Source organism: Parasteatoda tepidariorum, chromosome 9, assembly GCF_982258835.1.
Source record: "Parasteatoda tepidariorum strain Cologne lab strain chromosome 9, Ptep-v5.0, whole genome shotgun sequence".
Lineage (NCBI taxonomy): Eukaryota > Metazoa > Arthropoda > Arachnida > Araneae > Theridiidae > Parasteatoda > Parasteatoda tepidariorum.
Genome location: NC_141763.1, coordinates 13,442,708 through 13,456,754, shown reverse-complemented (window position 1 = coordinate 13,456,754; position 14,047 = coordinate 13,442,708). Strand labels below are relative to the sequence as shown.

Below are 14,047 nucleotides of genomic sequence, written 5' to 3'. Positions count from 1 at the left end.
TAAAATATTAATTGTTAAATTTGAAGCAAAAAAAAAAAGTATCTTTAGAACTGTTAAGCAAGCAGTCCATAAAATTTGTCCATTCTAATTTGTTCGAAAGTTATTGCTATTTTAAGTGCTTTTCTCGTGATCTTTTTTAAAACTCTTTTGTCCCTTGTTGTAGAAAAAAGTAACTCTCACAATCTACATTTTACAAGCTCGTGCTTGACTTGATGTCAAAGGTAATGAAAAAATAAATAAATATAATAAAAAATATAGTAAAAAAATATTTTTTTTTAAAAACTTGTGAATCGCCGAAAGGCGATTACAGGTTACCCATTGACAAAATGGTTGTTGTCTAATTCTTTTTACCCTCTTTATTTGTGATATTTGCATAAATTAATATTGAAAAAGATCCAGACTGAACTGTAGGTTAGAATTTCTGATTCTTAATTAGAACAATAAAAACAAAAATATCGTTCAAGTGATGAAATTTTTTCAAGCACAGTTGATAATATTTCAAATCCAGGTATCTTTTCATGTTTTTAGGATTTACTTATTAACAAATTGGACTTACTTAAAGTTAATATAAATAAGTATTTAATAAATAAAATGATTTTTTAATCAACTTTTAAGAAATCCTGATTTAGTTTGGCTGAAAATAACTTTATTTTTCACTAACCGAAAACCAAAAAAGCATCCTCTTTATTTTTTTTTCACTTTGAAAAATATGTCATAACAAGAAAAAAATTTAGGTTAAGAAATTTTGTTTTTGTGCTATAAGAAATCTTAAAATGTTTTGGCTTAAAACCCTATTTCATTTTAATTTTTTTTTTTTTTGACCAAAAACAAAAAACACCCTCTTGATTTGGTTTATGTTTTAAAATAGTGCATTTAACATGACGAGAAAAAAAAATTGAGGTTAAAAAACGTAATTTTTATGTTGTAAAAAAATTTTGCATAAGACCACTTTTTATATTCTGAAAGACAAAAAACATCCTCTTTATTTTCATTATGTTGAGAAGTATTATATTTGACATTGGGTAAAAAAAATTAAGGTGATAAAAGTTGTTAGTTCCCAGAAAAAAGTTTTATTTATTTGCCAAATGAATTCCTCAAAATATTTTCATAAAACTTTTTTAAGAACTTATATAAACATTTTCAGCAATTAGTTGCTTAATTACCCATTGTTGACTTTTTTCTTTCTAGTGACACAAAAATTAGCTCGTGAATAGAACGTGACATTTTTAACTGCCTGCCATCCGTAGTGACACCATTTTCTTAAATTGAGACAAATTTGAAACGTCTCCCTTTATCTCAGTCTTGATCCGAAAATTCTCAACAAAAAAAAAAAATTATTTCATCAAGTCCTTTTCTACAAAAAGTTATCTCGTAAAATCTGTGACATGGCGGCAACGGCCATTGGTCAATTTTATTTGCAATGAGTCATGTGTACAATTTAACATATGAAATCTAGTTTCATCGTTTTTATAAAAGCACATACTTATGAAAACAGAAAATAAATTTCCAAAGTAAAAACGGTTCGCACAGCTGCTGAAATAAATGTTGTTGTTTTTGCTACTAATACTACTTGCCAATACTAGCAAGTTTGCTATGGTGTTTTTTGTTTTTCAGTGGCGCCATCTATGGCCACAAATAAGACTTCAGCCCCACACACGTCACAACCCATTTTACATGGAGGACCCATTCATACACCATTCACTCATCTACAGATCATAATTTTGACCTGAATCATAGAATGATCAATCTCCAATTTTTTTATTTTACAACCGTCGTTGAACAGCCGACCTAAATTTGAGTTTACGGCTAACAATTTTCAACTCCGTAGCCTTGTAATTTTGAGCCCAAGCCAGAAGACAAGGAAACTCCTAGATCACTACCTCCGCTGGTATTGATAGGTTATCAGAACTTGGAGGACTTTGTGACCCCGACGGATTTAATGTGCACAAGTCACCATGCACTGCTGTATTTGAACTCACGTTCTCACGAACATGAGCCCAGTGTCCTACCAATTAGGCTACACACCTAAATAGATAATGAGAGTAAATCAAACATGTAGAGAAAACTGTATCTTATACAGGGTGTTTTCTGCCCGGAATTGTCGAAATAAGTGTCATTAAAGTAGCCGAAATAGATGTTTTAATGTTAAACAATAAAAGCTTAGTCAAAGTATGTACAGTTAATGAACCAAAATATTTTTTTGTGTTGGATTAGAAAGAAAAACATTTAAATAAAAATTTATTGCACTATCGTTTATTATGAAAATATACATTGAAGTTAAATAGCATTGAATGTTAATTTATATTTTAAGCAATTGAAAACAGTTTAGGGTCCAGGATTCCTTTGCAAAAATGTCTGCGCAAGAAATTCAAATTAGTTTATTCGAAGCAAGATTTCATAAATATTTTAAAGATTTAAAAATATTGAAGTTAATCCACTGAGAGATTTGTAGCACAAATCATTGATATCGTTTGAATTTTTATCATTTTTTCCCCTTAAATCATTTTTTAAAAAACAAATATTGTTACTTGTTCAAAACTTGTTTGTTACATTTAAATTTACGTTTCAAGGGTTGAAAAACTTTAAATGGACAAATAACTTTCTACCTGCTCAAAAATCGTCAAATTTTGGAAAATCATTTTTTTTTCCTGAAAAGAAATTTGTGTTTGCCAATATGGATTGAAATTTTAATGAATAAAATAGTGTTTCGAAATGTCGTAATTATAAAGGCAACTTTTGCGATAATGTACTCAAAATTCCTTTTTTTTTTTTTTCGTATTTAACATCTCAATTTTTTATTACAATTCATGAAAGCTGACAATAAGCTTCATACGATTGCATTATTTTGCATTAATGCATTATTTTGTTGAAGTAAATTTTTTTTAGGTTTATTTTATTTGAAATTCTTGCAAATACGATCCCATTTCTTGCAAATACGATGGATGTTAATCACCAGTTAGGGATAAAAGAATCCATTGTCAACGTACCCAATGACTTGCACGCAATATAAATAATTCATTCACCATTCATGTAAATTTAAAAAAGGCCTAGCTTTCAAGTCCCATTTCATGTATGAACTTGTGAATCCGAAACGGGTGTGTGATGCAGCTTACAATCTCCTCCAAAAATCATTGTACCCATCCGAAAATGTTAATATTGGTCTCAATAGGGTGTTCAATGTCAGTTCAGTCATCAAAAGAATTTACACAGAATGTGTTTGAGCTGCATTTAAATATGTCTGCGAAATTGTGTACCGGGCAGTTCAGGATTAACAGTTAAAGATGAAAACACAATAAAGCTCCTTTTTCCACACAAAAAATTAGACAACCATTTTGTCAATGGGTAACCTGTAATCGCCTTACGGCGATCACAATTTTTTTTTTTTTTTTTTTTTTTAAATCTTACGACAGAAATCTAGATTCTGACGGGTCGTACAGATCGCCATTATTGGCACCAATCATGTTTATTTTTTTTTAATATTATTTTCGAAACTAAGTTGTCCGATTACAAAATATGAAACTAAAGCGTAAATAGAGGGTTGTGGGATATATTTCTTGAGGGGTTTGCTTAAAACCGCATTTGATTTGTCCTTGGATTAGACAGAAATTGAAATTACGCAAGGTAATTATGTATTGCACTGGAGAATTCAAAATTTCTAATTAATAAAAGGTCACATTTAAAATACAACATTTTAATTTCGATGATTTTTAGAGAAATTATTAACATTTAGTGAAGAAAAAAATTTATTAAATATTAGAAGATTTTTTTAGCCACGAATTTGATTTGCACATGGTAAAAATATAAAGTAACAAAGTTTATTAATAATAAGAAAAAATTAACTCAGTAATTTTATATAGAATTTAATTACTTTAGATGGGTATCCATTGTTTTTATTATCAAATTTTGAAAGAGTTTGTCGATTCCTTTTTTGGATAAATAAACATTACTACATATTCTTTAATAGTATTCATTGGATTAAAAATGATATTTAAATAGATGTTTTTAAAAACATTATAATTCCAAGTAATAAGTTTATTTACATTAAATCGTTTATTTACATTAAATTTTATCGTATAAATCAACAAAGCAGTGGGTGGGTGGGTAGGTAGGTATGTAGGGATATAGGGATGGATGGATGGATGGATGGAAGGAAGGAAGGAAGGAAGAAAAATTATTTAAAAAATAGAAATAAGTAAAAAAAATTTAAAAAATTAAAAATCAGGAAACAAAGTGATTTAAAGATAAATTTCGTCCTCAGCTCACACGATTATATCAGCAAAAATAGAGTATTTTCTTAAATTGTATTGATTTAGCCAAAGCAAAATAAATCAATACAATAGTGTGAGAGCACCAAAAATATCGAAATGGCAATAAAACATATCAAGCAAAAAATACAAAATAGAATTTTTATAAAATTGCAAAATTAAAGAAAAATGTATCATAACGAGCAACGAGTTCTAACTTCCTTTTGCTTATTGACATCTTGAGAAAATTATTTAAAAATATTTTTATAATTAGTTTTCCAGATTGCAAAATATGAAAATAAAAGCGTAAATAGAGGATAATGGTGTGTATTTTATGGCGCGTTCTTATTGAGGTTCAGAACCACATTTGATTCGTCAGTTACTATTGAATTGGTCAAAAACTGGATTTGCGCAAAGTAATTAAATTATACTGGATAATTCCAAGTTTATAAATTAGTACAAGGTCAAATTTCAATTTTTATGATTGATGGGGAAATTATTGACATTTTTTTTAAAAAATTCTTTTAAATATTAAAAGATTTTAACCACGCCTTTGTCCGAATTAAATTTGCATATGGTAGAAATATCAATTTTGATAACGAAAAATATTTTTGTGTATCGTTCTTTCCAAATCGTTCTTTTGCTAACTACTACAAATTTTCAAACGAATAAAATATAAAACAAGAAAACGATCTTCAGGAACTAAATTCGATAGGAATTATAAAAAACTTATTTGAAGAATAATCGTTTTTTCACAGAGCAATTGTGTGAAAATTTTAATAACGCATTTACAAAATTAGAGTTTATATTTTGAACGAAATTAAAAATTGTTTTTTTGTAAAAAAAAGTTACCTCAAAGACTTTAATTTTATCTTATTATTAAATAATAATGTAGAATTAAAAATGGACAAACGATTCTTTTAGTATATCCTGTTTTTAGAATCGCGATTTCTAGTTCGCCAGAAACTTTAATTTTTATGCTTTATGTAAAAGGCATCAGAGTCTATATCTTAATTGAACTAATTTGTTGATATTAACTCGTTGAATAAAACAACTTATTTATAAAAAACGGCTTATTATATAATTAAAAGTAACTCATGTAGTTCTTTTTGTTGAAAGAGTTTTTTTTATGAAATTCGCTTTCATTTATCGTTTTTTTATTATTTACGATATCGTCAATAATAAAAAAAAACGCAACGACAGAACACAACGAAGAAACTCGCGAAAGGCTGCACATTTACTAATGTATTCTAATAATTGTGTTTAGAAAATTGAGAAGTATTTCTTAATGATGTTTGCTATTAATCCCTTTACTAACGCAAAATTTATACATTACTGTTAAAAATACCAAATAAAACAACAACAACAAAAAACAACAACAACAAAAAAACCTACTATATTTCTTAAAAACGAATATTTACGACAACTTGTCAACAATAATAAAATATCAAAAGAAAAGAAAAGTTCATTTGTTTCTAAGCGACGAATAAAACATTTAATTTTTGTAATTTAAAAAGTCGCTTAATAATAGTATTATCATTAATGAACTAATAAAAATAATGCTGTTTTCAAATTTACGTTTTTATTCCATTAAGTATTTCTATGAAAAATTAATGAGTAAATCAAATTACAATCTCATTTTTATTAAACAATTTTCACAGTAATTCCTTTTTTCTCTAATAATTGCAATTCCTGGAAGTGTATTAGCCTAACATGCACTAAGTATACTGTCCCCTAATATTGGACAGGCATTGGTAAAAATTAACCGAGATGTTAATAGGTTTAATTATTAACATCTCGGTTAATTTTTAAGTTATAATAAAGTAATTTTTACCATTTTTATTATTTTAATTGGGATATTTTGTCTTTGAAAGCCACCTAAAAATTTAAAATATTCAATTTTGGAAAAAAAAAAGTTCATGTTACACAAACTAACGTAAAATGAATGATTAATATAAGTAAACAATTTTCTTAAATTACATATATATACAGGGTGATTCTAAAAAAATGGGCAAAATTTTAGGAAGTGATAGCACACACACAAGTAAAAAATTTTTATCAAAGAATGCATGGTCGAAAACAAAACGCAAAGGTGCTGGCGAATTAGGAAAGTTGTTTGATGCAAACGTGAAAGCTCCATTCCTGTTGCGAGCTACTGCGTTGCATTACCTGTCGCCAAGCTTTCGGCTGCTGCAGGGAAAGTTCGTGATATGCCTGGTGTGTTTCAGAATGTTCACCTATCTTTTCTTCGCCGTTGTACTGCGTGCATAGCCGCTGCCGGTCACTGTTTTGAACACTTATTGTAATCACATGCCATTAAATTTTCTTAACTTTGACGCCCTCTAGCGCTTTTGCGTTTTGTTTTCGATCATGCATCCTTTGATAAAAATTGTTTGCTTGAGTGTGTACTATCACTTCCTAAAATTTTGCCCATCTCTTTAGAATCACCCTGTATATATATATATATATATATATATATATATATATATATATATATATATATATATATATATATATATATATATATATATATATATATATATATATATTATTAATTCTCTTAATTTTATTTATTTTTCTCCTTTTCCTTTTAATCCTTTTTGTCTTTATTGTGCTATCGATTAATAGGACCGGAAAATGATGTCGTTTCGGAGCATTTGATATTTGCTATCAAGATTTTATTTTTTAATCAATAATGTATTCACCCTCGTTAACAACAACCTTTCAATGCCGGATCGAAAATGAATCGAAATGAATCGGAAAAAATGAATTGGTTTTTAAGACTAACGAATATTTAATGTGCCGAAACGACGTTACTTTCCAGTCCCCCTAATATATATATATATATATATATATATATATATATATATATATATATATATATATATATATATATATATATATATATATATATATATATATATATATATATATATATATATATATATATATATATATATATATATAATATATATATATATATATATATAATTTTTATAGATGCTAAATTTGTTCATCGATAACGCCTATTCATGAGGCCATCATGAGTGTCATTACCGCACCCAGATAAGGGCATTGCCTAAAATTAAAAGCGTTTTCAAAATCACGTACCATCGATATTAATTTTGAAGTCTATGGAGGTAAACTCTAAAAACGGCCAATCTCATATTATTAACTAACAATGCAGTATCTTTCACATTACTAACTAACTATGCACAAAATAAGTTTTCCCTAATGGTGTACCGTGGAACCCTAGGGTTCCGTGGAAGAGTTTAAGGGGTTTCAAGAGTTTGGACCTTTTATTTTAATCAGTAATGATTTTTGAGACCAATCTAGATCTTACCAATAAGACATTTCAACGTTTATAGCAATTCTTTCATAACCATACCATAATTCTTCTTATTTTATTCATTTGCAGGTTATAGGTACCAAAAAACAAATTCATAACTAGACTATATACAGGACTGAGAATTCAATTGCCGAATCATAAAAAGCTAATTTGAGATTATTAAAGACAGAAAGATGAAAAACTTACATTCTCTTCTTAAAATATATATTAAATAAAGTAGTATTTTATTTGTTAATGCATTCACAATTGTCTTTATATACTTTTTTATAACGTGCCGCTGATACAAGTTTTTTTTATAACCGTTGTTGAACAGCTGACTCAATTTCTGGGTTTACGACTGCTGATGTTCAACACCATACCCTTGTAATTTTGAACCTAATCCAGAAGACAAGGGAACTCCTGGATCAAGTACCGGGAGAAATTTTGCCTTCGTGGAAGACTTTTTGATGGAACTAACCCGCATTTGCGGAGAGGAAAAACCGCGGAAGCCTCCCACGGTTAGCCTGGTGGCAAGAGGACTCTTGATACGTCTACCACTGAGGATATTTCACGTCTGCACTGTGGTCGGTGCAAGACTAATGCGGAATTCGTAATGACCGGACTTCGCTGGGATTCGAACTCGGTTCACCTCATTGAAAGGCGAACGCTCTATCCCCTGACCCATCACGGCTCGCTGAAAGATGATTGGCCATAACCGGAAAAAAAAAGTTGGAAACTGCTGAACTGAAAAAACTATTAAAATAATAATTTTTCTAGCTTCAAGTTTTCAATGGCATTTACAGGGAAATACTCAGTGCGTCTTTAAGGATAGGCACACTCGGGCAATGCCTGGGGCCTCAAACGCTCAGGGGACCCTTGAAACCATATTTTTTATAAATTGTATTAAAAGAAATTAAGAATAAACAACATTACATCATATATATTTTAAAATAAATACATTCTATTTGTAAAAAAGTGAGCGTTTTTTTCCTACAAATAGTGATTGATTATCTTGCAAACACCAATAGTTTGAATAGTTTATCACCAGGAAAACTTAAAAAGTGAACCGAAATCTATTTTTCTACGTTAAAATGAAGTTTTTAAATACTCAACTTTAATAACTGAGATGTTTTAATAACTGACTTTAATAGTTTGACGAAATAGTTCATAGCTTTTTGATTTTTTTATTTGTTATACCATTATGTTTTTATTTTTAATTTAATTATTTTAATTAGCTTCTTAGTTATGAAGATTATTTTATTATTTGAGGTTTGCTATTAATTAGCATCTAAATTTTTTTTTAAATTATGCATGCTTTAAAAATGCTTTATTTTATGTGCATTGAGTTTTTGGTGTAATAAAAATGTGTTTAAGTTTGTTAAAATTGTTGCGTATCTCAAAAATGCTTTATTTTATGCATGTGAAGTTTTTTTAGTTCGATTTTAAACAGCGTGACAGGTTATAGGGGCCCAAAACATTTCTGTGCCCTGCTTGTTATTAAAACGTTCCTACTACATGTGCATGTTTAGAGATTATCAGTAAGATTATAATAAAACAAGAATGTTTGTATCAGAATTTTGGACAGCGTTAGTAAAATATTAGAAAAAATTAGGAAAAAAAAATTTTTAAGCCTAAATTCAAAAGAACAAAATGATCTATAAATACTAAAACGATCATGAAAACAGCGAGACATATTTAATCATTTGATATCTTTTTCTAATATTGTGAAATAATTTTTTTTAAAAATTATTAAATAATTTCACCAATACTGAGTATTAACTATTCAAGATTGAATTGTACAAGGACTCTATATTAATGGGTTAAGGGCAGTAAAAGGCAGTCAAATAAAAGTGCAGACGATTATTTAGTGTAATTAATTAGTGCAGACGATATTTTTAGTTGCGAAATCAGACTCAAAAACGTCGTTTCTTTGAAAAATCATCTTATATAATGGATTTGGAATTTTGACCATTAAAAAATATGGGTGGTAGCCGTAATCTGGAAAATAAGGTCCCAATATTTAGGTAGTAAAGAGGTCGAAAGTTTTGATCCTCAATGTAAATTTTGCTTTATGCGTCTTTCGCCATATCGCAGGAACTTTTTAATCGAATAGAAAAGTTCATGTATACAATTATAAACTACAAACAAATATTTTCTGTCAATGTTTATGCATACAAATATTTTCATGCAAAAATCTATTTTCAATATATTTATTATTTTTTATTATCTCATTTAATAACTCGCAATTATAGGCTCAAATTTTTACACTATTTTACAGAAAGTAATTTTAAATAGCAAAATATAGAATTTGAGCGAAATCTGCCGATTAGATTTTGAGAAATCTAATTATTCATTTGCAGTCTTTTAAAAATTTCATAATATAAATATATAGCTAGTTTAAAACACTAAACGATATGAAGTTAAAAAAAAATACTAATAAATAACTGATCAAAAGAACACGACCGAAAAAATAATTGCTGATGCTTTTTTTTTAATTCTTCCATGTTTTTATTAATATTTTATACAGTTCAGGAACCAAGTTACAGGTCTTCATGGGCCATTGTTGGCCAGGGAACTATAGGTTGATCATCCCTCCTGTTAAATAATATATAAACTTATCCATATTTTTTTTTTCAATTTGCAATCTATTAATTCAAATAAAAAAACAGGTTTTTCTAATAAAAAATTATGTAACCCAGATTTTTTAACACAGCAATATGTGATCCTTAAATACATTTTTAACATTTTTTTAAAAAAAACATGTAATTTACGAATTTACAGTCCCTGGACAAATTATTAGATGCAATATATGATTCTATGTAAAATCTTAATTATCAGGTGATACTCTATACAGCTTTATTGTTTTATGCGACTGTTTGCACTTGTTTACGTAAGTGCATCAATAGGTTAAATTAGACGATATAGAATATAAATTTGACGATAGGATAAATTAGACGATATAGAATACAAATTTGACGATAGGATAAATTAGACGATATAGAATATAAATTTGACGATAGGATAAATTAGACGATATAGAATATAAATTTGACGATAGGATAAATTAGACGATATAGAATATAAATTTGACGATAGGATAAATTAGACGATATAGAATATAAATTTGACGATAGGATAAATTAGACGATATAGAATATAAATTTGACGATAGGATAAATTAGACGATATAGAATATAAATTTGACGATAGGATAAATTAGACGATATAGAATATAAATTTGACGATAGGATAAATTAGACGATATAGAATACAAATTTGACGATAGGATAAATTAGACGATATAGAATATAAATTTGACGATAGGATAAATTAGACGATATAGAATATAAATTTGACGATAGGATAAATTAGACGATATAGAATATAAATTTGACGATAGGATAAATTAGACGATATAGAATACAAATTTGACGATAGGATAAATTAGACGATATAGAATATAAATTTGACGATAGGATAAATTAGACGATATAGAATATAAATTTGACGATAGGATAAATTAGACGATATAGAATACAAATTTGACGATAGGATAAATTAGACGATATAGAATACAAATTTGACGATAGGATAAATTAGACGATATAGAATACAAATTTGACGATAGGATAAATTAGACGATATAGAATACAAATTTGACGATAGGATAAATTAGACGATATAGAATATAAATTTGACGATAGGATAAATTAGACGATATAGAATACAAATTTGACGATAGGATAAATTAGACGATATAGAATATAAATTTGACGATAGGATAAATTAGACGATATAGAATACAAATTTGACGATAGGATAAATTAGACGATATATTATATAAATACAGAATATTTATTATATCAAGCATTATATTAGTATATTATAATAATTAGATCAAATTATAAGATGCACTTGTAGTGTTTTAATAATGACATGTTTTGCACGAGTTTATAGGCAATACTTTTATATTTAAACAGACATGTAATGGGTTTTTATTCGGGAGATTTTTTATTAATTCCTATTTGTATTTATTTTTAACGTATTGCATTACAATGTTAACCAATTGATACAGGAATGTAAGCAAGTGCAAACAGCGTCAAAACAATAAAGCTGTATAGTATCACCTGATAATTAAGATTTTACATAGAATCTTATAGTGCGTCTGATAATTAAGCCAAAGACTGTACTTCAAAATCAGTTTTTTTTCTTTTAATAAATCCGTGAATTCTCTTTGAAAAATAGGTTTTCTTTCAAAAAGAAAAAAAAAATGAAATAGGGTGGTGTTACTCCTTTGAAAAGACAAATCAAATTTATCATTCTTTTGATATGAAAATCTCATTTACCTCCAGATGTTGATGTGTGATGGTTTCATCTGTCAAAAAGGTCCATCGTGCCCGAGAGACAGTCACGTGACTTGCGTCATTAGCCTTCCAGAGACAAACATCAACAAATCGCGCGCGCTCAGCCCCGCTCGAACGGCACTACTCACAGAGAACACTTCTGATTATGGAATAATCGAACTTTTTTTGTCGTTGTTGGTCACTTACATTAGGAGCCTGTAATCAACGATTCTTTTCAGTAAACAGCAGCTTCAAGAACGGTACACAAGCCGATCGGAAAAGACAACCTTGAGTGTAGATGCCCGAGTTTAGGGGGCGCTGTAATCGTCCTGGGAGGTGAGCCTTTCCCGGAGAGCTTTTGTTCTTAAATCCTCATCTCACTCCCTCACCTTTTCATGACTCTCTCCCCCCTGTCCTTCTCTCCTGTCGCACTCTCTTTTATGCAGAAAAGAACCACATCGCGTGATTGTGACTCACACAGAATATAATGGTAGTTGCCAGGAGTTCAAATCAAGAGTCTGTATTTCGAAATATTCGACTCCGGACTGATGTGACACTCCGGCTTATACTCGATAGAAATTTTTAAATCAATTTCTGGTAAATTATTCATATTATTACCAGAGATGTGGAACAGGTGACAAATTTAAATGTTGCAGCAGTCAGAAAAATTTGTTCCGCCGCATTTTGTTAAAAGTTAGGTGTTATCAAATAAAGGTGCGTAACGTGAATAAAGCACATATAAGGGTACAGAAATAGACATACACTATTTCGAAATGAAGATAGGACATGCTCTGTGCTACGTATGAATAAACAAAAAACAATGTAAATAAAGCACATATAAGGGTACAAAAACAGGGATACACTATTTTGAAATAAAGATAGGACATGCTCTGTGCTACGTATGAATAAACTAAAAACAAAAAACAATGTAAATAAAGCACATATAAGGGTACAGAAACAACAAAAGGGTATTAATAGCAGGAAAAAAAACAACTAAGATTGAGTAAAAATTTAAGCAGAAACGAAGAACAAAGAATTTTCTATCTCCATTTATGAGCTAGGAGATTATGAATTATAATCGTTTTCACTAGAAGGGGTGTGTGTAGCGAAATCTGAAAATTTTTATTTTTGTGTCCTCTGTTTCCATTTTATTTTGAAAGAGTTTGTTAGTTAAAATATGGTTGCATGTATGTTGTTAAGCTTTCGCACGACTAAACTGTTCGTTACTAATGAAATAACTAAATTATTAGAAACGAGAAGTGTATATGATTAGAATTATTTAGAACATACAAATACTTCAGTGTAGTACTATTGTCAATAACTACGAGAATGAATTGAATGGCAAACAGTTGCTGACAGTAATGTGAAAAGTGTACATAATGTAAAGATTAACGTTCGGTAAGAAAATTTATCCAAATTGTTATTTATACTTATTTTTAAGATTTCTTAGTAAGGAAACATAGGCTAAATTGCCGTTAAAAATGGACATTTTAATTCAAAAATGCATACTATGTTTTATTCGGAATTCTTTAATTTATTTGTAATATCTTTTACTCGTTATATCGTTTAATAAACTTTTAAAATAAAATCTACTACATATCAGAAAGATTCATTTCAAAGCAATTTTTTTTTTAAAAATAGACCAGTTAAAATTTTAGAAATAATATTTTTAGTTATCGATTTAACCTAAATACTTAATAGTCAAACTACACTGACGCTACTAAAGGGAGGGACAGTAATTTTTTTATTGTATTTTTTTTTTGCGTTGTTAAAAAAAAGGGAGCAAAATAGGCAACGCTTATACGCAAATAAGGTATGCGATGATAACTAAGCTTTTCGGACACTTCAGCCAAGCAGTGGTCAGTGACATTGTAAGGCTGTGGAGCTGCCATCGCGTTTTTGCAAAGATACCTGATTTGCTCGCCGAAGCTAGTGGCGTAAGAAAGTTTCAGAACATAGTGTCCAATTCTTCTTTTTAGAATTCCTTTGTTTATTCATCTTTAGTATGATCAGTCGTGATCGTCTTTACGTGCCACAAGATGGCGAACAGTCAGGGCCCGATTAAGCCTAATTGGGGCCCAGGGCAAAAACTTCTTCGGGGGGCCTTCACTACTTCAGTATTGAAGATTTTA

At 28.9% G+C, this 14,047-nt stretch overlaps 1 protein-coding gene across 1 annotated transcript in view; it reads right to left on the bottom strand.

Annotated features, from left to right (window-relative positions):
- LOC107437628 (uncharacterized) overlaps positions 1-12,345 on the bottom strand; it is a 72,847-nt gene extending 60,502 nt beyond the window's left edge. Inside the window, exon 1 of the mRNA XM_016049708.5 lies at positions 11,919-12,345. The gene's annotated coding sequence lies outside the window, so the exon portion shown is untranslated. The remainder of the gene's footprint in view (positions 1-11,918) is intronic.
- Between the last annotated feature and the right edge of the window lie 1,702 nt (positions 12,346-14,047).